General features: G+C 43.9%; 1 long non-coding RNA gene across 1 annotated transcript; it reads left to right on the forward strand.

Moving 5' to 3' along the window:
* Nucleotides 1–26,974, forward strand: LOC122239679. Its single transcript, XR_006219027.1, has 4 exons — nt 1–243; nt 775–893; nt 20,501–20,707; nt 26,888–26,974. It is a non-coding gene; the product is annotated as an uncharacterized LOC122239679 (long non-coding RNA).
* Nucleotides 26,975–27,841: the final 867 nt, after the last annotated feature.

The raw sequence follows: 27,841 nt of genomic DNA on the forward strand, positions 1-27,841 counted from the left end.
TGTTTCAGTAGAGGGCCAAACAGCAAGTCAGCCACCGTAACACAAAAGTAGCCACAGACAGACGTCAAACGATTAGGTACGGTGTTCCAATAAAATTGTATTTACAAAAACAGGCATCAGGCCAGCTTTGGCCCACAGGCCAGGAGTTTGCAGACCCCTGGAAAAGAGACTCACCAGAACTCTTCAAAGGAACAAAATGTCGCACAATCTCCGAGTCGAGGAATTAACCTGTAAATGGACAAGGTATGCCTCTTACTCATTTCTGTGCTGGTCCTAATGCCCAGTGCTATTTCCTGTTGTTCCGCGAAGTGTGCTCGTGCTTGTCAGAAGAGTCCAGTTTGTGGTTCAGAAAATGCATCTGTCATACGCAGAGGAAATTATTGCTAGAACATGCAACCCCTCCAAAAACAAAACAACAAGCACTTGCTACATGCAAGGCGATCAAAGACTTCACATGGCTACTTTGCTGCCAAGTCCTATGCCCCGCCAGGAGGTCGTGCCTGTATCTGACTCATCTAAATGTGGTGTAGTCATTAGAATTTGTGTTTGGCTGATAGAAAGAGAGCATGGATTGAGAGAATTGAGCCCCACCAGCCTTAGGGCATGAATCCATCCCCAAGGGCACAAGATAGACACAGGCCATGATTCGAGGTAGGAAGGAAAGGAAGGGCAATGAGTGAAAGGGGGTGCCTCCCAGCCAAGTAAGCCACGCAAAGGGATCCCCCTGGAAGTCGATGTGATGACTTCTGCTCTTTGCTCATTCCCCCCTTTCAGCAAGAGTCACTGAGAACTGCCGTCCTTTAGTTGGGCTCACTGCCTCACCAAATAAAGCCAGTATGTTTAAAGAAGAGTGGAGAATAGTCATGAGATAGGCAGCCAGCCATCTCGGCCATGTAAGTTTGACACAGAGATTAATTCTTTTCTCTCTCTTTGAGTAAAGAAAAACCCCTCTTTCTGCTTAGCATGGCTACACACAACCCTGTTCCTACCAGTCCTTTTTCACTTCTCTTTTAAAAGTTACAAATGGGAACTGCCTCTGAGGAAATGATGGCCAAGCCAGTTGGAGGTGGGGCTCATTTACTTGGGGTAAAAGTGTTCTCTGAGTGTTGGTTAGTCTTCATTCTTCTCCCACCCCACTGTCACCATGAGATTCTCCCTCTGCCTTGTCTGCCTGCTCTGTGCCCTGGGAAGCTGACTTCTGTGCGTCACAAAGGGCCCCTTTGCTCCACCGGCTTCTGCTTGGGTTTGGCCAACCGGGGGCAGGAGACGAGAAAGACTGGACGTAGATACTCCTTGTCCTATCCTTTCTTGTTCAGGTGAGGTTTTGAGATTAGCTGCATCTATGACAACACCTTCTATATCAAAAGTGGGCAGCTGACTTCCTTACACCCTGTTTCCTCTGCCCCTGGAGACCTGAGGTGATGAGCGATCTTTATATTACTTCCATATCCTTCATAGTACTGGGTGCTTCCTAAACCCCGCCCTCCCCTCTGTAAATATTCTCTGCGTTGGAAAGTCTCTTTGGGACTGTCCTTTTCCTGCCAGAACTGTGACTTCTGTATCTTGCACCTGACTTGCGACTCTATCCTCCCAAAAGTGGAGGAAACTTGACCAAAGATGGGATAAGTTGGGATTGCATCTATTTTCAAAATGCTTAAGACATAGTGCAAACCACAGAGATAATTGAAAGCCAGAGGGCTCCCCCTATACTCAGAATGCTACAGCCGTAATGCACACTATAGAGATAATTAGAGACTGCACCAGGGCCATCCTGCCACCTGCAACACTAACACCTGGCATACTTGACCTCATCCTTCCAGGTCAAGTCCAGGGTCATCTTGTTGAAGCCTTCCCTCACTCCCTCATTCCTACTCTTAGGTGACCTTTTCTGCGCCTTATAAATCATTTATGCCTGTTAGATTATAATTATCTGTTGACATATTTAGTTCCTGTCTAGACTATGTGATTCTGAGAGGCGGGAACCCTGCCTTGTACCCTTGTGTCCACAGCACCTAACCCAGAGCCTGACACTCTCCTCACCGAGAGCATCAAGAGGCAGTGTCACAGTGAGTCATGAGAGTGAGCTAAAAACAACGACAACTCAGAAAGAGCAGGGTTTTTTTAATATGAAATTTATTGTCAAATTGGTTTCCATACAACACCCAGTGCTCATCCCAACAGGTGCCCTCTTCAATGCCCATCACCCACTTTCCCCTCTCTCCCACCCCCCCCAACCCTCAGTTTGTTCTCAGTTTTTAAGAGTCTCTTATGTTTTGGCTCCCTCCCTCTCTAACCTTTTTTTTTCCCCTTCCCCTCCCCCATGGTCTTCTGTTAAGTTTCTCAGGATCCACATAAGAGTGAAAACATATGGAATCTGTCTTTCTCTGTATGACTTATTTCACTTAGCATCACACTCTCCAGTTCCATCCATGTTGCTACAAAAGGCCATATTTCATTCTTTCTCATTGCCACGTAGTATTCCATTGTGTGTATAAGCCACAATTTCTTTATCCATTCATCAGTTGATGGACATTTAGGCTCAGAAAGAACAGTTTTTAAAAGTCTGTGATGGGGAGCCTGGGTGGTTCAGTCGGTTAAGCGTCTGACTTTGGCTCAGGTCATGATCTCACAGTTTGTGGGTTTGAGCCCCACGTCGGGCTCTGTGCTGACAGCTCAGAGCCTAGAGCCTGCTTCACATTCTGTGTCTCCGTCTCTCTCTGCCCCTCTCTCATTCGTGCTCTCTCTCTCTCTCTCTCTCTAAAACAAATAAACATTAAAAAAAAAAAGTACGTGCTGAACTGGATAACAGTAAGATTTTGAATCAGAGTCCCAGGAAGATGGCGGGACATGTGGCAGATCGAGGAGTCTGGAAGGGAACAGGTAATAAGGGAGGGAAAGTCTGATCGTTGATTCCGTGCAACATGATCAGGTACAACCGTGCAGGAGGCAATTGAGAGCACAAAGACTGACATTCAGGGACAGGATTAGAGATAATGGGGAAGGGAGTCATGTACAGGGAGGCAATTAGAGAAACCGGCAACAAGGGAAACATTTCCAAGGACAAGAGAGAAAAGCAGGCATGGACTCTGCAGTCACCCCGCCTTGCTCCCCAGGTCAGCATTCTGTTTAACATGCGGGGTTAAATCCACAGCCCTCATCAACATCAACTCCATTAGATCAAAGACCAAGCTAATTTGCTAACACTATTAAATACATAAAGCCATCAGAAGTAATTTAATGCTTATCAGATATGCTTACTCCCTAATAAACCCTCACCTACCCCTTATTTCAGCCTAATGAGCAAAATGGATTCAGAAACTGAATATATAATGAAGATTCCTTACATTTATTTCCATGAAAGAATTAGAAGGGGGCTTAGACAGAAAAGGGGATTGGCATTTAAGGGGGCATTTAGCTGCTTCATTGATTTCTATTTCATTTTGGAGCGTGTGATGCACAGCTGAGGTTTGTCAACCTTACGTTAGCCTGAGTAATTCATCATAGTTAAATATCATATAGTCGAGCTACAAATGCATTCTACCATTTGGCACGCATCGAGTTTTCTTTCCTTTACAAAGGGAAGCACTGAGTGCCAGCCAGAGAAAGGAGCCAGTTTATTCATCAGAGGGAGTGCTGCAGAGGGAAAGATCAGCACAGGGCTGAACATCTGCCCAGGGCACCCGCCATCCTGTGAAATGATTTCACCAGTCTTAACCCTTGCCTGCTTTCCATCAATCCGTAAAAATCTCTTGCTCACCTATAACGGCCCCTCTGTCTTGTCCCCACCATGTTAAGGTGGTGGCAGAAAATCCTCTAGCTGGAAGGGTTGTAGCAAGCACCTAGCCTAAGCCCCCAACACCCTCACTTTCCAAATGCAAAGCCTCATGAGGTCTGTATGTCCGTCACTGGGAATCCCCAGTTCTTCCGCCCTTCTGAGGTTGCCCATTCACGTAACATTTGGATAAAAATGACAGGCTCTTGTGTCGATGGGCGCTCTGTCCTGTGCCCTCCGGTGGATTCTTCTGCTGGCTCCCTGGAAGCACTCACGCTAAGTTTCCATCTACAGAGAAGTGGGTCTGATTAGGGTTTCCCTTCCTATAGATGACCTGTCCCTTCCTGACACGCCAAGCCCATTGTGCCTCTTTCTGGCCATTGCCGGAGAACCACTCACATGAGACTGCTCGTGCATTCATTTCCTCACTAGCTACAAACCAGGTTCCCCATTGGGTGACACACACCGTTAGACACGAAGTATACAAGAGCCAGCAACCCGGCCATGGTCTGTCCCCTCGGAGAGCACAAGATTGAATGGCAGCGATAGCCATGCCTCCAGGATACACAGTGAGAGTGATCACGTCATGGTGGTAAGAGCAAGTAAGAAGAGAGACGGTGCACCGCCAGGAGCCTCTCGGAGGCTGGATGGTTGAAGAAAGCCTCCCTGAAAAGCAGACGCGTAGGTTGAGGTCTGAAGGCCGAGAGGGAGGGAGCCACCCAGGCCAAGGGCGAATGAGCAAGCGGGGGAGGGTGTTTGTGGCACGCAGGGAGAGGACGCTGAGGAGAGAGGAACCAGGGCCAAAAAGTGGCCCAGGTGGCTTGAGCCCGGGGGAAGAGGTGGTGATCAGGGAAGGCTGTAAGCAGGGAGGGACTCGGACTGATTCTATTTTTCAGGCCTGTCCCATGACTCCTATCTGATGATGATGGCTTGGGGTAAACACAGTGCAGAGAAAAGGGTGTGTGTAGCTGACTTTTACTTGAGGTTGGACTTACCCTAGGATGGTGATATCAGCCCGCAGAACAACCAACCACTGTAACTGGACTCTCAGGCCTCCCTGCCTCACCGCTACTGACTGAGTCTTCCCGGGACAGCGCCCGTGTTGTTGCTTGTCTCCTTTCTCTCTCCCCAAATCTCTCTCTTTTTCCCTCTTCTCTATCCTCTGTCTCTTTTCTCTCAGGCTTCCCTCAGACTCTCACAACTGCCCCCCTGCTCTCTCACCTTCTCCTTCTAGACGCTGCCTCGGGGTAAGGGTAGACTCAGCCTCCACACTCAAGAAAGCTCATCAAAAGCTTTTCCTAAATAAAGACCCATTTCTCCTGAAATTATTATCCCACACATCTTATGTATCCATTATCCATGGTCACAGTGATGCTGTATAACAACTAACCAATAAATGTCTAAGGCTCGCACATCTGGAGTGGTCAGCTCAATTTCCCTGCTGATCTTAGCTAAGCCTGCTCACAGATCTGGGAAGTCTAGGATGGCCTCTGTTGGAAAGATGAGGAAACCTGGTTCCATGTGTCTCTCATTCCCCTAGGGTGAGCGGGATGTGTCTTTTTCACGGTGACGGCAGAGGGCATACATAGTCACGAACAGACAAGCACGTTCTCACCCTCCGCTACGTCCAGTCGGGAAATATTCCACTGGCCAAAGCAAGCCACATGGCCGAGTCCAGAATCAGAGTGGGGGGACTATAAAATGACAGGACAAAGGGTCTAGATGTGGGCAAAGAGATCGGGACATTAATGCAATCAATCTATCACACCTTAACTTGACACAGGAGAGGGCATGCTCGGTTTGCGGGGTTGGTTTTTCATCTTACATAATTGGACCCATGTAGTTAAAATGAGTCGTCCCAGGGCACACATCTCGATAAGGACAGCCACAAGCCAGAATTCAGATGTCTGGCCAACCCAGTGTTCTTCCCACTCCACCATGTTACTTCCCTAGAAGCCACCAGCCATATATGCCCATTTCCCTGTTCTCCCAGTAGGCTTGGCACGAAACAGTTAAAGACTCTCAGGGTAGATCCAAGATTACAGCAAATCCTTAGGAGCAAAAAGAAATGCACATCGAACTTTAAGCCTGTGCTTAACACAGTATTTTAGACACATTATTTTAAACAGCTCAATAATTAGAAATTGAGATTGTTTACCTACTTTTCCTTCCCTGAGAGATGGTGATGCAGACCGGAGTGATTACACCTATCCAGAGTCCCCATACGGATAACACTTTTACATTTTTGCTAAGTGCACATACATCTTTCCTATTTGTGCTCAAGAAGTCAGGGTAAACCTGTTTTTCTGCATTTCATGCTGAAAATGCTCCCCTGCTCCCCAATCTGTTTAGTCTTATGCACTGGATACTAGGAACCTGACAGCAGTTCTTTACAAATTTTGCTTCTTTTCTCTCTCTCTCTTTTTTTCTCCTGATCTCTCTCTGCTTAACTCAGTGGCTCTCAAATGGGAGAACTGTCTGGAGACGTTTTGGGCTGTCATGTCTCGGGTAGAGGTTACTAGGGCATGTCGTGGTAGAGGTGAAGGACGCCACGAAACCTCCTTCAGGACTCAGGACAGCCCCCCACAACAAAGAATTATTCCGTCCAAACTGTGAATAGCGCTGAGTTTGAGAAATCCTGCTTTAAATAAATAAGATATCCGGGCATGGATCGCTGACACCAACAAACTGATTACAAAAGATCTTTTCAAAAGTCAAGATAATTTATCCTGGGAAGATAGCGGTTCACTTAAACAATAGAGAGATGATAAACATAAACCGTAAAACACAGTCCCAAATTTCATCATTCCTGTGTCCAGTTCATCTCTTCCCTTTGAGTCACACAAGAGTCCCAGGAGGGCAGAAGGATGCATGATGGTTGAATGGGGATACATAGCTTCCGGTACTGCACAGACCTGACATTGAACCCAGTTGTGCCAGTCAGGGACTAGCTGGATGATGTCGGTCAAATTTACCTCTGTACCTTCTGCTGCAGTTTCCTTTTTGGAAAAATGGGATTGTGGCCAACTTCCACATAGAGTTGTTGTGGATACTAATTTAGACACACTATATAAACTATCTGGGCCAGAGTGAGCATTCAATAATTGCCAGTTCCCATTCATTCACATTAAAACTCCTCTTCATTTTAAATCTGGATCTTATATCCTGGTTCTTTGGGACTAGCCAGTCTCTAGTTAGAGCCAGCAAGTACCTAATGAGAAAAAAAAAATCTGGTAATGAGATCTCTGGCTCAAATTTTCCATCCCCAAGGGATCAGGCTACTTTGGATGAGGCTTACAGGAGCAACTGAACTGAATTCCACCCACTTCTTACTAATAACTTTTGGTGTTATATATTCAGATCACTTCTATATTAACCAGCTGGGATGTCCACCATTCCTTTGAGGAGTAATGGTCTCAAGAATGGTTCAGTTCAAATATAAAAGCAAGAAGCTGGAAACAAACATATTCTAACACAGCCACAGTCCATGATGCATTCTGGAAAATGACTGATATTATGATCTTTAGGCACAAGCCACAGAGCCAGTATTGGTGAATTCAGATCAGAAGTAAACTTACCTTTATTCCTCCTGGGGGCTCTTCAGCCTTCAATGGAAATATAAAGGATCCTCAAAAATTAGTTTCCTTCCGAATAGAGGTAGTCTGCTATTGGTTAGTAGCATGTTACGTATCAAATTCAAAAACCCTTTTCTTGGTTTTAGTAGGAATTTGTCTGATGTATGATTTCAGGCTATTTGAGAAATTCCAATCATCTTTGCAAGCCAAACTGAGATTTCCTTCAGGGAGTTTGGCAAAATGCATCACAATTTGATATATGTGAGTCCTTTGACCCAGCAAGCCTACTTCTAAGTAACTCCCTTGCTAAAATACTCAGGCAGATATGCAAGGATGTACCCCCAAGAATAGTCACTTATGACATTATCTATAATAAGGGAACATTTAGTAACTTGAATATCTCATCAGTGGTAAATACGGCTACATAAATGATGGCCCAGCCATTCAATAGAATACTAAACTAAAAAAACAACAAGGTAGCACCAACTGCGTGTGCATATGTGGAAGGATCGCTATGAAATACTGTCTCATCCCAAAGAGCAAACTTTATTTTTTTTTATGTTTATTTATTTATTTTTGAGAGACATAGAGAGCACCAGCAGGGGAGGGATAGAGAGACACAGAAAGTGAAGCAGGCTCCAGGCTCTGAACTGTCAGCACAGAGCCCGACGTGGGGCTAGAACTCATGAACAATGAGATCATGACGTGAGCCAAAGTGGGATGCTTAACTGACTGAGCCACCCAGGCGCCCCCCAAAAACCAAACTTTAGAACAATATATACAGCATAAACCCATTTTTATCTTGTTCAAAAGATAGAATTGCATCCATAGAACAATTCTAGGAGCCACAAAAATATAAAATTTTAACTGTGGCTAAAACTGAGAAACGATTTGGAAAAAGAAGGAAGTTACTGAAACTTTCTTTTCTAGATTTCTATATTCACTTTTCACAGTAGTGATATATTATTTTATAACTTAAAATGATAAAGTCTCTCTTACTTTCCTTTTTTCACACATGTATGCACACACAAACACACACACACATACAAAATAGATATAGTAGTTCATAATATAGTAGTTATACCTTTCATTGATCTTTAAGTCAACTGAAATTAGATTAAAAAAACAGAAACCATTTTAGTTTTCCAGAAATTAAAGATTCCAATGTTGAAAATCAGGGGCTTACCTAACAGTTGGAAGAGTTTGGAGAGCAAAGATCATGGAAACCACCACAGGCAATATCAGCCAGAAACACCAAGGTTCTCAAGAGTTCATTGCAAAACATTTGGAATTTTCCATATCCTCTGGGAATCCCCCACCAACTTTTTCAGTCTATAACAGCAAAGGAGCTGTTCTCAAGAGTGTGCTATGAAGCTTCAATATATTCCCACATATCTGGACAGCAACTGCCACAGAATCATAATGGCCTCTCCTAATATTCTGCCTTGCGTGTCTTGTATGACTTCCTCTCACTTGCAGAACTGTACAGTGAAGGAAAATGTAGTTCCCAGCTTCTCTTCTCTGACACAGAATATACCTTGGGGGGAGGGGGGGGGGTTGTTGCTGAGTTGATAACAGATATTCCATGGCATCTTTCATTTTTCACAAAATACCAAAAATAATCCTAAAATTCATGTGGAACTACAAAAGACCACAAATAACCAAAGCAATCTTGAAAAAGAAGAACAAAGTTGGTGGCATGAAACATGACTTCAAACTATATCAAAAAGCTATACTAATTAAAACAATATGGTACTGACATAAAAACAGACACATAGATCAATAAAACAGAATCAAGGGCTCAGAAATAAACCCTTGCATATACAGCCAACTAATATCTGATGAGAGAGCCAAGAATACTCAATGGGGAAACAACAGTCTCTTCAATAAATGGTGTTGTAGAAACTAGATATTCACATGCAGAAGAATGAAATTGGACCCCTATCTTACACCACTCACAAAAATTGACTTGTAGTGGATTAAAGACTTCAATGTAAGACCTGAACTTGTAAAAATCCTCAGGGGGAAAAAAACAACAACAAAGAAAAACTCCTTGTCATTGGTCTTGGCAATGATTTTTTGGATTTGACACCAAAGCATAAGTAACAGAAGTTAAAATACACAAGGGGGACTACAACAAACTAAAAAGCTTCTGCACAGCCAACAATAAATTAAAAAAACAGGCAGGGGCACCTGAGTGGCTCAGTTAAGTGTCTGACTCTTGATTTCAGCTCAGGTCATGATCTCAGGGTCCGTGAGATCGAGCCCCGTGTCAGGCTCTGCACTAACAGCACAGAACCTGCTTGGGATTCTCTCTCTCTCCCTCTCTTTCTGCCCCTCCCCCACTTTCTCTCTCTCTCTCTCTCTCTCTCTCTCTCTCTCTCAAAAATAAACTTTTAAAAAAGAAAAAAATTTTTAAATGGGCAATAGACATGAATAGATATTTGCCTCAAGAAGATATACAAATGGCCAAGACGTACATGAAAATGTGCTCAGCATCAGTAATCATCAGGGAAATGCAAATCGAACCCACAATGAGATGTCATCTCACACCTGTCAGAATGGCTGGAATCAAAAAGACAAGAAGTAACAAGTGCTGGCAAGTGTGTGGAAAAGAGGGAACCCTTATTCTGTTGGGAACATAAATTAGTGCAGCCACTATGGAAAACAGTATGGAGGTTCCTCAAGAAAATTAAACATAGAAACACCATGTGATCTAGCAATCCTACTTCTCTTTATATATCCAAATGAAATGAAATCATTAACTCAAAGGAAACAGATAATCAACCACAGTCCACTCTTGTTTTCTCAGCAATGCTGTGCACCATTTTTATCCGTATTTAACTTTTGAGTAAAGGTAATAACAACATCACGCTTTTGCCTTGCAACCTTTCCTTGTAAAACTGAAGATGCACTTACTCTTTCCCCTAAAGGGAAGACACGTGTCTTAGATCGATTCAATTTATTTCTCTGTAGGTAATCTTTATTCCTCTTCTAGTAACGTATAACCTTAAATATCAAAATATGGATATGTTACAATTAAGAAACTGTATGTTCAACAGTGGGGCAATGGAAAAGGTGAAAACAATAATGAATAATTATAATAAGTAATAATAAATGAAAACATACCAAAACAAGGAAGTATCAGCTAAAATATGTATAACTCTTCCTTATGTAATACATTCCTTGTTTTCACATTGGTCACCTGGTCATAGTGGGGTTTTGTAACCTACTTCTCTCACTGTCCATTCCATATTCCCTTTGCCCTCATTCGGCACCTCTGCTAACAGGTGCTTTACCTGTTAAGGTGATGCGAGCCTTTACTCATGAAGGATCTATGTCTATATTAGGTGACTGTAGTTTTCCATTAACCTTTCTTAAAGACATGACTTTTTAGAGCTGTTTTAGGCTCACAGAAAAATTGAGAGAAAGGTACAAATGTTTCTCATACACTCCCCACCTCCACACATGCACAGCCTCCCCTGTTATCAACATCCCCCACCAGAGTGGTATATTTATTACACCTGATGAACCTGCACTGACACATAATAATCACCAAAGTCCACAGTTTATATTACAGTTTATTTTTGGTGTTCCATTACATGCTGGCAACTCTAGTTCCACTTGGTAATCAGATCATCATCTCAGCAAGTGCAGGATAGTAATCCCTTTTCTGCTTATTGGTTCAGTAGCATAAGTAGCCCAAGGGCCAGGTAGAGTGTAAGTTTTTAATTCAATGGAAGTCTTGTTACTTATCTGGAAAAAGAGGCCTTCTTTTGGGAACGAAGACTGCCAAAATAGAGCCCAAATTGCAAGAATGGAGGCAAACCTGAATTGTTACTGAATCATTAGGAGCAACAGTGATAGAAGTTACTATCACATCTTCCCTTTGGCTCTCAATCTATGTATTTTGCCTATGAGAAGGTATTATATTGTATACATTACATGTTGGTTCACAGCATGCTCTGCACCTTGGAGAATATCACCCCTGTCTGTAAAGGTGTTTTCAACCATCAGTGTTATGACCAAGTTATTAATTGGCTATTCTATTGCTATATTAGGTCAACTTCTTTGGAGTGATAAACACGTATGTATAAGACCAATGAATTAAGTATATGTATACTTACATTTGTATACCTATAGGTATGTATAAGGCCAATGAATTCCATGGGTATAAACTCATTGCTATACTTATTTCCTTCTAATGTGGGTCCTTGGTCAGAAGAGATGCTGTGTGGAATTTCATTATGGTAAATGAGGCACTTCAAAAATCCACACGAGGCAGTGCTGTCAGAAGAATTGTAGCGAGGACAAATTGCTGTCCCTTCCAAAAAATGGAGCCATATCAGGAGTGTGAATTTAGTTTCTGCTGTTGGCAGGTTAGGCATTCATGTTTTGTTGCCACATGATCGTTGAAAGCCCCTTCTTCAATAGTCGTCCTTTGTGTAGCATTCAGATGGGCACTAATATATTCATACTCTGTGCCTATTCTGAGTTGTCCATCCACATATCTCATCCCCCAGACGTTCTTGTCACTGATGCTCTAACCTTGTTTGTTCCAAGTCCTGGACCACTAGCCAAAGCACCACCCACTGCCCAGGAATCACCCTAGCTGCATGCCACTTGCCACGTCTCCTTCCAGGCAAAGTGAATAGTCAGGTGTATGGCTCAGAGTCCTGCCCGCTGGGAGGATTTCTCTTTCATTCTGTTCTTTAGAGATACTTTTGAGTAAGACTCTCATGCCGCAACTATGCACTTTTGCACATCATGCTGTTTGCCCATCCAGTGGCCGTGTCATACTTCTTTCCTGCTGAAAGAAACCCAGTATTATTCACATAGTCTCGGCAGTGTGTTCAAGGGAAGTAGACTCATTCCCAGGGTAAGGATCTTAACTGGCATAAACCCATTCAAGTAAACCCATTCCAGTATGCTAGTGATTGATTAGGATGGTCACATGACCTAGCTCGGGGCACTGGGACCTGGCAGAAGTCTATGCTGTTTAAGAAAGATTCTTTTCTCCTGGAAAATGGAAATATGTGGGAGAAAGTATCTCCTTTATGTGTCCCTTTAGATATCACAGGGTAGAGATTTTGGTGCTACAGCTTATAGCCACAAGACGAAAGACAAGAGGGTGGGGGAAAGAGCCCAGACATCACTGAGCTGCTGAATTAACCAAGCCTGCATCCACCTTCCTTTTCAACAGGTGGTATAATAATTTCCCACTATTGGGGCACCTGAGTGGCTCAGTTGGCTAAGCATCTGATTGTTGACTTCGGCTCAGGTCATGATCTCACGGCTCATGGGATCAAGACCCACATTGGGCTCTGGGCTGACAGTGCAAAGCCTGGTTGGGATTCTCTCTCTCTCTCTCTGTCTTTCAATAAATAAATAAACATTAAAAAAATAATTCCCCACTATTATGTCAGCTTAGTCAGGTATTCTGTTGTAATTGAACAGTTTAAAAATAATATTTTATGTGTTATGTACACATGTCTTGTTACCTTGTCACGGGGCTTTATATAAACTTATGGTTAGTAACTTTGCATAATTTGAACACCCTTTTGGACAATACGTATGGGAATGGAAAAGTGGAGGAGAAAAGAAACCACAACAAACCAGGGTGAATTTTCTTTTCCTAGTGATTGGAAGAATAGAAGGTCACCCAGTCCATATCCCCAAACACACACACACACACACACACACACACACACACACACTCACCTTTACGTCTCTAGGTAGAATCTGGCAAGAATGAGTTTCTTTAGTTTCAGGACCAGGGTATGAAGCGAGGCTGAGGGCCAGAATAGAAAGAATGAACTGAGAAACGGAGGCAGGATCCATGCAGGTGTTTTGGGTCAGAGATTTGGAGTATGTGGTTTACATGGAAAAAAAAAAAAGCCTCAGTAGGAGCCCTGGACCAGCTCCACACAGTGGTTGTGGGTTCAGCAAGGGTACTTGCAAAGGCAGCTGTCAGATTCAGCAGTGTTCACCCTCTCACGAGCATTACAGTCGTACATATGGAAGAGATAACAAACGATACCCGCTACTGGGAATTTTATTTTTTCATGCCGCCCAGCTCACATTCCCCCCAAATGAACTGATGAATACAGTCGTACGGTTTATGAATTTATTTTCCTTTGAATGAAATCAATATGCTTTTTGCAAAGGACTTTGCCCTGCCTTTGCTGGTGAACATTTGTGTCCTGCCAGGCAGATAGGACAGGAGCCCCAGCGGTGGGAAGAGAGCGATCTCTGCTGCCATCTTCTGATGCTAGGCGTGAGGGACAGACAGAGAAAAAAGCCAAGAAGACCTACATGAATCTTCTCTCCGATAACTGAAGATGCCCCGGGGAAAAGTCTCAAACTGGAGGCGCGGTCTCTTTGGAAATAATAGAAGCAAATTCCTCACTCCGCCGCCGCCACAGCATCTACCTCATTTTACTCCATCCCGTCTGGTGGGCCTGTGCAGGACTATCCCAGGTACAACTGCTGTCGTGACTGGACAGAACCCAGATTTGGACCCTGTGCCTCTGGGAAGTATGGCCCATAGTTGGTTTATAACTTAACCCGATAGGAATGGAAGCTTCCCTTTCTTATTGTTCATAGAAAAAAAAAAAAAAGGCATTGTTGGCTCAAGTGCTCCAAAACAGCGAGAGGGAGGAGAACCATCGTAATCAGGATGTTATTATTAATGTGTTCTCAAATGTCCCTACCGGCTGTGAAGTCTGGGGATGTGCATGTCACATCATGTTAAGTATTTTTCTTAAATTTTTTTGCACAACTGACTTTCTTTTCTTCTGAAAGGAAATCAGCGCAAAGGCTAAAAGTTTTTCCCTTGTGAAAATGGGTTCCAGCTACTTCCCATATAAAGTTTCCCGTTGCTTATTTCATTTCATCCTTTTGCTCTGAATTGCTGGCACTTCTCATCTTTTTCAGTTCATAATTGCTTGGGAAAACTGTGCACGTTTTATTATTTCAATTTCAAACCGTAAGGCAGGGCCTTCGATCCCGTTAATTACTTTGAATTCTTTCTCTGCTGCTCACATGTTCCGAGTCTTGACTTACAGAACTGAGCTGGGAGTTTTAGGGGCTTTCTCCTCAACTCCATGGAGAGGGCCAGTGTCTTCCAGGGCTGATTTTCAGATTTCTCTGCATTTGTAGCCCTAATCATAGGAAAATAGGCTATTCACATGCTGGTCGGTTTCCACAGGGCTCTGTCCTGATCTGCTCCTCCTGTGGTATGTCACTAAATTACTTTGGATTAAAGCGTATGACGATTTCTGCCTTCATTGGTCCCTTTCTCTTCCTCCCATTTGGAGAGGTGTTTGGCTGTGTGTTCTTGGCCTCAGCAGAATGAGGTGAGCTATACCATGGACACAGATGCTTTTGTGTCCAAATCTTCAAGCCTAAGAGTGAGGGGGTAAGTGGAGGCACAGAAAAGACATATTAAAGAAACATGAAAGGATAAGGCTTTTCCTGAGATTAGGACATTGGGAGAAGCAGTGGGGAAGGAGTGGGGAAGGAAATGTAGAAGACAGAGGGATTTACACAATGCTTTCTGGCTCCAAAGGAGGAAGGCTGTAGGTCCCAGAACAGCATTGCCTTCATGATGTCTTTAAGCAGACAAGAATATTGGTGGTATCACCACACAAATGAACAGAGGTCCTTCCCAATGCCATGGAAATATCTAAGCTCCTGGAATTTTCACATGAACCAGGAGGGAGTAGACAACAGATCTCACGTTAACTTCCTCATCAGCCCAAGGAGACAGGAACTTGATATGGAAGTTGAGTGATAGAAAATAGAGTAGGCTCCATTTTCCACATGACCATGTTTATGGACCAAGATTCAGATCACTGCACTAAGTTCCAAGCTTGGCATGTTCTCATGTGACCTCAAGAGCTCATGTGACTTCCTAGTGCATCTGTTTCCTCATTTCTGAAATGAGGACACTAAAACCTTTATCTGCTTTATTCTCCACTCTCTCTCCAGTGCTCACCACACAGTCTGGCATATAGTTGATGGCTTCAAAAATACTTAACCAAATAGGTGTTATGGAATGAATGAATGAATGAATGAAGGCATGTATGCATGAGTGTCTTGGTCAGTTTCATGTTGCTGTGAAAACTCCATGAAATAATACAGGTAAAATCATTTTGTACCCTCTAAGCCCTTCACAAATGTAAAGAAGCAGCATTATTATTCCTTCCTTGGTTTTTACCCTCCACTGTTGGTAGTGAAAATTGATTACCTATTAAGTGCTGAGTGAGAAGGTTAGCCTTAATAATTTCATTTGGCTTGCATACAGAAAACTCTGCTCCTGCCATACCTTGAATAATCATTTCAGCTCCTGGCTCCCTTTTTCTGCCCACTCTAGCCAACGGTGCCAAATCCTTTCTCCAATATATCGGATCTGAGATCTTGCCATGTCAAGTCTGATCAAGAAAATGTCAGGTTGAAGGAAAGGAAGGCGGCTGTGTCTCTCCACAGCTCTTGGTGACTGCATTGTCCTATATTAGCAAATAATTGTTTTGAAATCCAAACCCGTTATAGCACCGTGTTATTGCAGACCCTCTTAGCGGTTTCCTTGATGGCAGTAATTTGATTCCAAACACAAACAGCATAAATGGGGCAAAAATGGGTAGCAAAAAATATTAGGGGTGTTCCATTTGCTTCAGTCCATTGGTTCCTAGCACAGAGCTGTCTAAAGAACAACTAAATGAAAACAGAATATTCTCTAGTTTTATATAGTAAAAATCTTAGAAGCAGAACCAATGAATTGGAAGAGATTCCTCTGCGTATTTGATATTTTCGCTTTTTGCCATCGGGTGGAAATGATTTAGAATGGATGGTTTTTTTATTTAAAGACATTCAGAAATCGAAGTGTTAATTCATCACTCACTGGTCCCCTCTCAGAGTTTAAAGTCAATCAAATACCACTTCAGCGCATCCTGAAACCGATTGGTTTGTTTGTTAAATCCTCTAGGACAATACCGAAATAAATAAACATGACCTCTGAAATCTGGTTGAGAAGAGAAGGTACATAAGCACCAACACACAGACACAGACCAGTGGTGCGATTCACAACAATGAAATACACCACAGTTTAACAGTCTAATGGTTATGAAGCACGTAAGGGCTATGGAAGAACAAGAAGGGAAAATCTATGGGAGCCTGGTGTCTATACGAGTGGAGAAAATGAAGATAAGTCTCAGGCAGTAAAAACAGAGTGCCCTAATCTCACTGGGAAAATGGAGAAGCTAATATTTATTGGGGCATCAATTGTATTCAAGACCCTCCGTGATGGAGGGCATACATATGTTATCTCACCAAAACCTCATGCTTACCACTGATATTGGATGAGGAAACTGAAATTCAGAAAAGTTAAGTGATTTACTCAAGTAGCACACACCTATAAGCAGCAGAGCCCAGATTCAAACTATGGGTGTGTAACCCTGAAGTTCAACTTCAAGTCCATGAGTCTGTTCCAAACCAAAGCAGTTTGGGTTAAAAAAAAAGTGGTCACTTCTTATACTAAAGGAAAAATTTAAATGATGGGAAGGGGGTTCGTGAGTGGCTCAGTCATTAGAGCATGCAAGTCTTGGTCTTGGGGTCATGAGTTGGAGCCGCATGTTGGGTGCAGAGATTACTTAAATGACAGGAAGAATGTACGTGTACGTGAGTGTGTGTGTGTGTATGTGTGTATGTAAAACCAACAGTAAAAATCCCAAATTTAGTAATTCTGGATGTTCAGAATTTGGAAGAAGTGAGTGACTGTCAATCTTTCACTTATGCTAATTTCTTACTCTACTTTTACTGGAATTTTCACCTTTACAGCATTATTTTGACATGTTGAGAGATACCATCCAAAGAAAAGGAACAGAAGCACCTAATTTGAATTCTGTCTTTACATGTTGGCTTTCATTCAGGCTCACGGAAATCCACTCCAGATAGCTAAAGTCACATAAAGTTTCAGTGTATTCAACCTTGACCCTGTAAAATTTAGCCCAATCTGCACTAATTTAAGGAAGTAAACTTTAATTGCTCTGTCAGTAACCTCTGGCTCTAAAGAGCCTCACTTGAATGGAAAAGAGTCCAAGGGAGAGAAAGGGCATCCTCAGGAAAGTTACAGATGGCACCAGAACAGCCAGGGCCCGGGGAGCAGAGGCAGGCCATAGCATACCCTGCTTCACAGCGTAGGAACGGTGCCATGAAATATCTAGATCCGTACATAATCCTGAAACACAAGTCCTACAGTGTAGGAAGGTCTACAAAGTTGATGACATATGAGAAAACACATGAGGAAACATAGGTGAGGCCACTTTGGAAGAAAATTTCCAACACACAAAAAAACTACGCCAATTACTTTTCCCAAAAGTTGGATCATTCATTATGCAATAAAATAAACATTTATTTAGCATATATTTTGTGCCAGGAGCTATATTGGACTTTGAGACAAAAATAAGTTAAATAAATCTTTGTCCTCAAATTGCTTAGAATGTTGGGTTGGAGACAGACCATCTTGTTAAGGATGGTTTTGAGGTGTTCAAGACAGGAAGCAGAGAACCAATTAGGAAATAATGATGAACTGACCTAGCACAGCATAGGGAGATAAAGAGGGAGGGACAGGTTTTTAAAAAATATTTAAGAGATAAAAATCGTCAATACCTGGTAGCTTATTTAATGTGGAGAATGATTGTTTTACAAAAAGAAAAAAGAGAGGCGCCTGGGTGACTCAGTCGGTCAAGCGTCCAACTTCAGCTCAGGTCACAAACTCACGGTTCGTAGGTTCGAGCCCCGCGTCCAGCTCTGTACTGACAGCTCAGAGCCTAGAGCCTGCTTCGAATTCCCTATCTCCCTCTCCTTCTGCCCTTCCCCTGTTCTCTCTCTCTCTCTCAAAAGTAAATAAATATTAACATTTTTTAAAAAAAGGAAAAAGAGAAAAGAGTCAAAGTTGCCTCTCACAGATTTTTAGCTTGAGAAGAAACCATAGATAATATGAATCTCAAATATCCATCCATCCAGTAACAGTATTTATTAAACACTTTGTAAATGCCTGGGACTGTAACATCTTTTGTCCAATAAAATCTACATAATAGAACGTTTTTCTGAGATTTACACATTGAGAGAAACCTAAAATATAATGCAACCCAACTATCTCCAATAAAGAATAGAAGAATATCGAAAACCCACCATGTGCCAAGCCCATTGTTAGAAGATTTGTGCTTTATAACTAATCCTCAGGATAACCATCCATGGAGGCTTCTAGCATCGCCATTTACAAATGAAGAAATGAAGGCTAGGAGGAACGGTCTCATCCACAGATTTGCAGCTATGGAGTAGCAGAGCAGATTTAAACCCCGGCCTGGGGCACTTCATATCCCACATCATTTGCACAAAGTCTCGCTACCTCCAGAAGGACGGGGGTAGCACAATCACAGTGCTGGGGCTAGGATTCCTTCTCAACGCTCTTCTTTAGCCCAGTGACCCTCTATATAATATCAGAGCAACATGTGTTACATTTTATTTCAGACTTGTTAATTTCAAAGTCACGTGACCCACTGAGTACACTTGTCTCCACGATTTTGTAGTTAGCTGCACGGCCAGCCCTAGGCTAGACACATCGCGTTCTGGCTCACCACGGCCAGTTGTTCACATTTCTTCCCAAGTCTGTGCTCAGTGATATCGTGATGGTAGTTTGAAGTCAGCCATGGTGAGAGTATTTATACCACAGAAACTGAAACAGGCTATAAAATAGGACTTTTTTCAGTTTTCGGAGAACCAGTTGTGAAACATTCACCAGCCCAGCGCACCACGGTGTGTAAGCATTTATAGATATGTGTTTGATACACAAAAATCTGTCTCAGGGCTTTAGAATCACTTCCTTAATTTGAATCAACTCAGGCTTAGCTAGTATATTATTATCACCATTGATGTAACCTGTTGGATTAGCAGAAAACAGTATCACTATCTGATGCTTTGTATACAGTGAAATTAAGTTTGCTTACATTCAATTTTAAAATCTATTAACTCATCTTAGGATTACTTTTTCGGTCCAGATTTCACTGTCCAATCATCTTTGTGCATTTCATGTTTCTACATCCTGGCATGTTTGGGGACTCCTTTGCTTTCTGTAGATTTATGAGGTTTGGGGAGAGGACTCTACAGCGATTTATTCATGGTGAGATTCTAGGATCTCCACTCCGCAGCGACCAACCCGTCAACTCTTAGAATGACAAATACGATTATCATCACATATGACAATTACATATGCTCAGGTAGTTGCCGTGACTTCTCAGCTGCCAGGATTGAATGACTATAAAGGCTTTGTGAACAATATAGCTCTAAGGGAGTGCAAATGCTTTCCCCGGAAGCAATAGTTCATTTCTCGTGGCTGCATCAGTTTCACAGGGAAACTGTCTCTCAGAGCAACTAATGCTACCGTCACTACAATCTTCCCATACCTCAAGATGAAGAACTGAACTATAAGTCTTCCTTTCACTGGGGAAAAAAAACATATATACATTTTGATGAACTATGTGGGCACGCATTAGCTCAGAATGGTGGATTTGAGGAAAGCATGAATATTAATTTGCAATATTTTGAGAGGGACATGTTTATGGCAATGGGATGCTTACTTACTGGTAATTGTGTCATAATAATGTTAGTAGTTTATATGCAATCTCAAAAACAAATAACCCAGGGAGCTTAGCGCTGCAATATCATCAGCAACCCTTCAAAAGCAAATCTTTCTTTGAAGACAAATAGTTTCAGGAAAACTAAAGGAGAACTTGCCAAGAGCTCTGAATCTCGTAGGTACTGGCTCTCCTTGGGCCAGCAGGTACGTAAAGGAGGCTGGTCCTCACTGGGCGTTGCCATAAACACACACAATTTTGGACCAACCCCCAGGCAAACTCTGGATGCTCACAAGTGCTATTGATTTCCCCAAACCTTCCAGGGATACGGAGGTAGCCAGAATGGAAAACTCCTGCGGTTTGGGGACAGTTTTGTAAAACCTGTAGAATATTTTAAGTTGGGAATTTCAACGCTCTACTTTCCAATCCCTGGAAGTCATTTGTGAATGCAGGTAATTTTTTTTTTAATCCAAGAAGGTAGAAGTACAGCTGTTAAAACGATAAATATTCTTTTCCAGAAAATAGCATATTGACTGAGTTAGAGGTGCCTTGGAGAGGAGCCCACAGCCTGCCATCTTGCATTTGAAAGGACAGGCGTCATGAATCACAGATACAGGACACACGAATGTGCGGGAGAGAGAACTGGATTTTCGTCATGTGTTGTGAATTTCCCAGCCATGCTTTAAAGAAGACATACGTGGCAGCTCGAGAGCAACCACTTGCAGGTTACCTTCCAACCCTTTCTATTTCACTTGTACGTGGATTCCACAAACATGCATTTGTGGAATGCTTATTGGCTCAAGCTACCCACGTGTGGTTCTTTTTGATCATGGAAATCAAAGCCTATTGTTTCTCTAGACTATTTAATCTCCCTTCCTTTCTTTTAAGCGCATAGTGGGCACGCAGATTTACTGCCTCCCTAGCTTCGTCAACACCGGCTACCAGAACAAAGCACCGTAGACTGGGTGGCTGAAACAACCGAAACTTATTTTCTCACAGTTCTGGGAGCTGAAGTCCAAGATGAAAATGTCAGCGGGTTTGGCTTCTCCTGAAGCCTTTGTCTTTGGCTCGCAGATGGCTCCTTCCTCTCTGTGTCCCCACATGGCCTTTCCTCTGTGCTTACATATCCCTGGTGTCTCATATCCCAGTCATACTGGATTAAGGCCCAACTCTTATGACCACATTTATCCTTAATTACCTCTTTAAAGGCCCTGAAGGGTGGCAAAAGAGACCACTTTGGCATAAGGATTATTTTGAGCTGAAGGCAACTGAAAAGAAGCAGGTATAAGAAAATTTCTCTGCCTTCCCTCTATTTGTTTTGAAGCAGGACATAATTTACGAAGGTGTCCCTCCCCTCCTCCCTAAAGGCTAATCCCTAGAGACAACTTGAGACCATATCAGTGGAGAAGGCACTGGCTTAAATCTGCATTACAAATCTTACTCTCTCTTGCAAGGTTTCCATAACTGGCTTCCATGCACCTTTCTTTCTTTTATCCTTAGCCGAAGATGGTATTTAAATCTGAATTCTAAACCTTAGAGTTATTCACTCTTCCCAGGTACCTCATGTATACATGAATTATACATGTTAACAAAGTTCTGTTTGTCTTTCTCTTGTTTATCTTTTATTGCAGGAGTCTCAGCAAAGACCTTAGAAGGGGAGAGGAACAATCATGTTTCCTCCCCTATAGCCCTGTCTTCAAATACAATCACATTGTGGGTTAGGCACTGGGGGTTAGGGTTTAAACATATGAATATGGGGGAGGGGGACACAATTCAGTCCATAACATTTATTTCTTTCTTTCACTATAGAGGCAGTAGGGTAAAAAAGAATATAGAGATACATATATGCAGATAGGTGGGTAAATGGATGGATGATAGATAGAGAGATACATAGATCATTCGATCGGTTGCTCAATTGATAGATAGATAGATAGATAGATAACCACAGTGATAACGGTATAATGTAAAATACCAGGATTGAGAGTGGAGCAGAGGAGGGTTCACATGGACCTTGTATTCATTGATGCCCAGTGATATAAATTACATGAGCTCTCAGAGATTCTGTTGTCACGTCTATAAACTGTAAATCAACGTAGTCATTTTTTCACTAAATATTAATTGAGTGCCTACTATTTGCCAGATGCTGTTCTAAGTACTGGGGATATGACAGTGAGCAGGACAGAAATTCCTCTCCACCCCACCCCCCTAACACACAAATTCCTAGAGCTTACATCTTATCTGTGGACACAGAAAATAAAGATAGGCTTCATGGTGATGAATGCTATGTAGAGAGTAAAGCACAAGAGGTAGATAAAGAGTGGGGGGGGGGGGCTATGATATTAAATAGGGTGGCCAAAGGGGGTCTTACAGGGAAGGAGACATTTGAGGAAAGGCCTCTCAGAAGTCAGGGTACTAGTAGCCCGAGGCAAGATGTGGAGGAGAGCATTCCAGACAAGGGGGCAGTGGGTGCTGAGTCTCTGGTGTGTTGGAGAAGAGGCTAGCAGGTCAGTGTGGTAGCAGGAGGGGAATGACCCAGGGCCAGAGTAATAGGACATGATGACAAGGAGGTAAACTTATGTGGGATTTGTAGGGCACCTGGGTGCTCAGTTGGTTGAGCATCCGACTTCAGCTCAGGTCATGATCTCAGTTTGTGAGCTCAAGCCCCACGTCAGGCTCTGTGCTGACATCTCGGAGCCTGGAGCCTGCTTCACATTCTGTGTCTCCCTGTCTCTCGGCCCCTCCCCTGCTCATGCTCTGTCTCTCTCTGTCTCTCAATAATAAATAAGTTTTAAAAAAATTATGTGGGATTTGTGCAGGGGAACTCAAGAGGGGAACATGTATACAGATTTCTTAGGCTACGGTAAGGAAAATACAGTTTTCTCTGAGATGGGACACCACCTGAGGGTGTGAATCGACTGTGCTTTATTGAGAATAGACTTGGGGGAGGGGCAACAAGGCAGACGCAGAGAGAACAGGTAGGAAGCCATTCTGACATCGCAGGACCAGGGCTCAGACGTGGACGTGGGGAAAGGGGGCGGGGCTCCAAATACATTTTGCAAGTAAAGCCAAGACGATTTGCTGATGGATTGGATAACGGATAATGAAAGGAAGAGGATACAGGACACAAGGGAAAAGGGGGGGTGGGGTGGAAAAAATGGGGTTGTCATTTTTTGAGATGGAGAATAATAAAGGAAGGATCCAGAGGTAGGTTTTAGATGATTTACGTTCAAGATGCCCATCAGATATCATGGTAGAGAAACTGGGGAGAAAAAACACCATGGAGTCTCTGTAATAATTAATTGAAAGACAATATATGCCAAATAGAAAGCAAAGAAAGAGTAGCATCAACTAACACCTGATATTCGATGATAATCGATATTCGATGATACTCAAATGCCTCTGTGTCACGCACTGTTCTAAGTACTTTATACACGTTATCTCATTAAATCCTCACAACTACCCGGGAAAGATATTACTGTCTTACGTATTTATAAGGACACTGAAGTTAAATATTTTCCCAAGAGAAATACACATGTAGCTGATAAAGTCCATACCGTTGATGCTAGACTCTTCTGCCTCCCCTGGGTGATGTGGAATAAGGCAAGGTCAGAGTGGTAAGATGTCAGAACAGAAAATCTGTGCTCTCTACAGGATGATTCTCCACAAAGACCCCATTGACTTCTGGTTCATTTTGTTTCTCGAGGGCATCTAGATTTTCATGGAACAGGAAGCCCGGGGTGGTTTCCGCCCACTGCAAATACCAAGCTGCAAACCCCGGCTTCTCTGCCAGTCCATTGTTGCAATAAAACTTACATATTAAAGAAACGGAAAAGCAAGGAACAGAGAACTACAGAACAAAAAAGAGAACAAGAAAGTCTGAGAGCACAGGCCACCAGTGTAAAGGCACAAAGCTGCAAGGTCCTTGAAAGCTGCCCAAGTGTCCCCTAGGGGTGCCTGTTTTTTAGCAACTGGATTCAAATTAACAAATGAGCCTACAACTGCAGAGGTAGAACACTGTGTTCTCGTTCTCCTGCTTCTAAACAACAGGAGAGGGCCCAGTGGGAAGAGAGAGCAGCAGGGGCAATTTGTCCTTGTCAAAGCGAAAGTTCCCTCCCATCCTTCATTTTTTTTTTTACACAAAGCCTCACTCACACTCATACACACAGGATTCAGCACGGAAGGAGGGAGCAAGGCATCCAGATTTGAGATCCTCGAGCATCCCGATTCTCTCTTCGAACCGATCCCCGAGCATCCTGATGCTCTCTTCGAACCCACGTCTCCGCACTCCCCACCTCGTAAGGCAGCAGCCTTGTTCACATACTTCTGAGCCATGGTGATGCCACAGGACTTCCATTTTCTGCCACCAAAAAAGGGCCCCTGGAGTACAAAGCTTCTAAAACCTGAAGACAGAGGTGAAGGGAGAGGAGAGATCCCTTCCTCACTCGTAACCACCAGGTCGGGAAGCTTCTGAGCCACACCAACCAGCATCCTCCATGATCTTGTCTAAAGAACCACCTGCCCCCTGGGTTCTGAGTATTTACCTTTGCCATGTTCCCCAAGAATCGCCACTGGGGGAAGCTCTCCGGAGAAACGTGCCCCTCATCCTGTGACAGGGGCTCAGCAGACACCTGTGAGGCCATCCTTGACAGTGGCATGAGTGGAGGTTTTAAAAACTTGCGGAAGCCCTTAGCTGCTTTCTCTCACTAGTTCTCAGGTAGCCAGGGGTTTTCTCCAAGTCGCCTGGGCAACGTCCTGCGGGACCTCAGCTGTTGTTCTCTGCACCTGTAGGAAGTGTTCTTCGTCAGCCCGGGCCTAGATTCCATGGCTTACTCTCTGCACCAAATCCCAGCCTCACCTCTCACAGAACACAGGCGTGTGGGAAGGCTTGAATCTGTCATGAGACGCAGACCCCCCGCCCCCACCAGATGACGTTGGGGTGGAGTCCTTTGCCCTCCTGTTCCTTCAGCGCCAAGAGGAACCTCAAGAGATCCAGAAATGACATTTGAGCTTAAGCCTAGTTTTTCTCTTTCACTTGATTTTTTTTTAATGTTTATTTTGACAGAGAGAGAGAGAGAGAGAGCTGGGGGAGGGGGAGGGAGAGAGGGAGAGAGATTCCCAAGCAGGCTCTGTGCGGTCAGCGCAGAGCCCAACGCGGAGCTCGAACTCGCGAACCGTGAGATCAGGACCTGAGCCAAAATCAGGAGTCAGAGGTCGAACCAAGTGAGACACCCTCTCTTTCACCTGACTGTCCTTTCTGAGGAAGAGAGGTTCACATCACAAAAGGTGCGCGTAGAGCGTTGACTTGGAGGCCAGGAGCAGGAGACCTTGACGAGCAGGAGCTCGTTTCAGCTGAAATAAGAAGCCAGCTGTTGGGAAGACAGTTCGGTGCCAACCAGGTCTGACACCACACGAGCTGGGACTGGCAAGAGGGTGGCCCGGAGTCTTCTCGGGTAGGCTATGGTGGACCCCCCGTGGTGTTCATGTCCCGGACACGAGAAACGCCCCTGCTGTGGTTTCTGGTGCAAATCACTTGCGAATACGTCCCTAAGGATAGGACAACTGGGTATGACATCGTCTCGTAGTTTCCTGGGGAGGTGGTTTCAGGAAACTGTCAAGGGAGAGAGTGAGGAAGTGACAGGAGGAAGGGAAGGAAGGAGGGAAGGGCGTGTTGTTGAGCTGAAGGCGCCACGCAGGGTCACTACAGTGGGCAACTGCGGCTCAAACCTGCCGGGGAATTCTGGGGGCTGGGGCAGAATCTGTACCTCAGAGGCTTCCCAAATGAAAAGCTAAGAAGTAGGATAGGAAGGCTCCTTGCCTGTCCCTGGCCAAGACACTGTATGAGTTGATCGTGATTTCTTTAGCCATTCCATTTGGCCATTTCGTTTGGTTGTAGTCTTTAATACAAACGACATTATGTATTCTTTCCCCATATGCTCAAGTAAACCTGGAGGAGAAATTGCTGGTAAATGGCTATGTCTATGGACATAAAGAAAACACAACCATTTGGTCCCGCCAGTAATGCAGGGGGGGGGGGGGTCCATTTCCACCCCTGCATGCTTTCGGACTTGGAGTTTGTGCCTTCCTTTCCTTTCACCTTCCCAGCAAGCCAGTTAAGAATGTAGGAGGGTGTACATTCGCCCGCTGGGCTGGTATGGTTCCGAGCCAAGAGCCGAGCCGGAACTGAGAAAGAAACCAAGGAAGATTCTTTGTGAGGTGGTCAAGATAAGGGAGCACTCCCAAACACACATACACCCTTACAAACACACCCACGTATACACACACCCTTTCCTGGTTATTCGGCAACTGCCTGGCCAAAAGCCTTCCTGCACACTTTTTAGAAACGGTGATTTTAATTGGCCCTGGCACCTATAGCCGCAAATGGCGTTATCCTTTTTCATTCTGTGGACAGCAGCTGCAAGCAGCCTGGTAGGAAAAAGGCACCCTAGCAATGGCCGGTTATCATCACGTCCTGTTGATTCCCCAGGGCAAACTTTCTCTTGTGCTTTTATAGAACATCCCCTTCCCTGGGTGGTTTATCTATTTTAAACCCACAAAAAAAAAAAAAAAAAATGATACGGTTTTTGAAAAAAAAAAAAAAAAGACTTTTCTATCTTCTAGCACAGGTAAACTATCTCGCCTTTTTCACCATGACTTATTAGAAATAAATGTCAGCTGTGATTTTGGAAGTACTAAGAACAGGTGTAATAGTGGGCCCACAGGTAATCCGTCCTGCTCAACCCTGGCTGACAAGGATGAATTTTCTATTCTTATGAATCACCTTAACGCACTCATAGAGGAGATTTGCAGCGGTGTTAGTATATTTGTAAGGCTGTGCTGCTGTAAACCTTTCATTCCAGCTTTGAAATATTTATCATTTCTCTTCCTGTTTGTTCCAAAACCATGAGGTGGCCAGCGTGGAGGGGAGTTCCATGTCCTTCTCTCTCCGCAAGTGCCAAAAGCTCTGCCCGGGCGCCACGGATGACAGCAACCGATATGCAACCAAATGAAACACGCCTCCTCTTTGCAGCTGCTTCAGAACAACGCTAAGGAAAGGAAAGGTCTTTGTGTGAAAACCTATCATTCTCGGTGAGACCTCAGACTCTGAGGTGTGGGCAGAACGTCTCTGCTGGGACAAGGGAAGTGGGGGCTTAGCCGTGGCTCTAGGGTGTGGAATATGTGAAGGTGTCACCAGAGACGCAGGAAGAAGCTGGGACACCCTCCGAAGCTCACTCTCTCTAAGCCTTCAGTAGGAGTCCAAAATCACGAAGGGCTTGCTACTGTGTGCCTGCCACGGAGGCACCAGCATAACAGTGGGAGACAGGGTCTGGGTCAAGTTGGAGACCTTCTCTGAGGGTTGGGATGACACAGATGTCCAAACGTTGGCCCCAGTGCTCACTGTCTTTGTAACGGAGGCAGGTGATATAACATGTCTAAGTTCCCACTTCTTGGTCACCGGGACAAGAATAAAATCTCCCCTCACAGGCTGTCAGGGAGTTAGCTGTGCTGATGTAGGCAGTGGAACTGACACTCAGTAAGGCTGGGTCTTTTTCACACTTCATCTGGTGAGCAGTGGGAGCTGTCCGAGCGTTCTGATCAGGGTGACGTTCATGATAGTTAGATAACCAGGTAGCATTGTTGAGAATGGATCAGCCACAGGGAGCTGTCTGCATCCAGCATAGATCAGTTTCCTCTCGAGCCTACAGCAAGACCAGAAAATGACCCGTGTATTGGTAAGTAAAATATTAGACAAACCTGCGGTCGAATATTGCCACTAGTGCTGTGTGTCCTGGGGCAGTTACTCAACCTCCCTGAGCCTCAACATTATTAGATTCTCACCTGTAAAATGGGAATAAATACAG

Source organism: Panthera tigris, chromosome B3 (assembly GCF_018350195.1).
Source record: "Panthera tigris isolate Pti1 chromosome B3, P.tigris_Pti1_mat1.1, whole genome shotgun sequence".
NCBI lineage: Eukaryota > Metazoa > Chordata > Mammalia > Carnivora > Felidae > Panthera > Panthera tigris.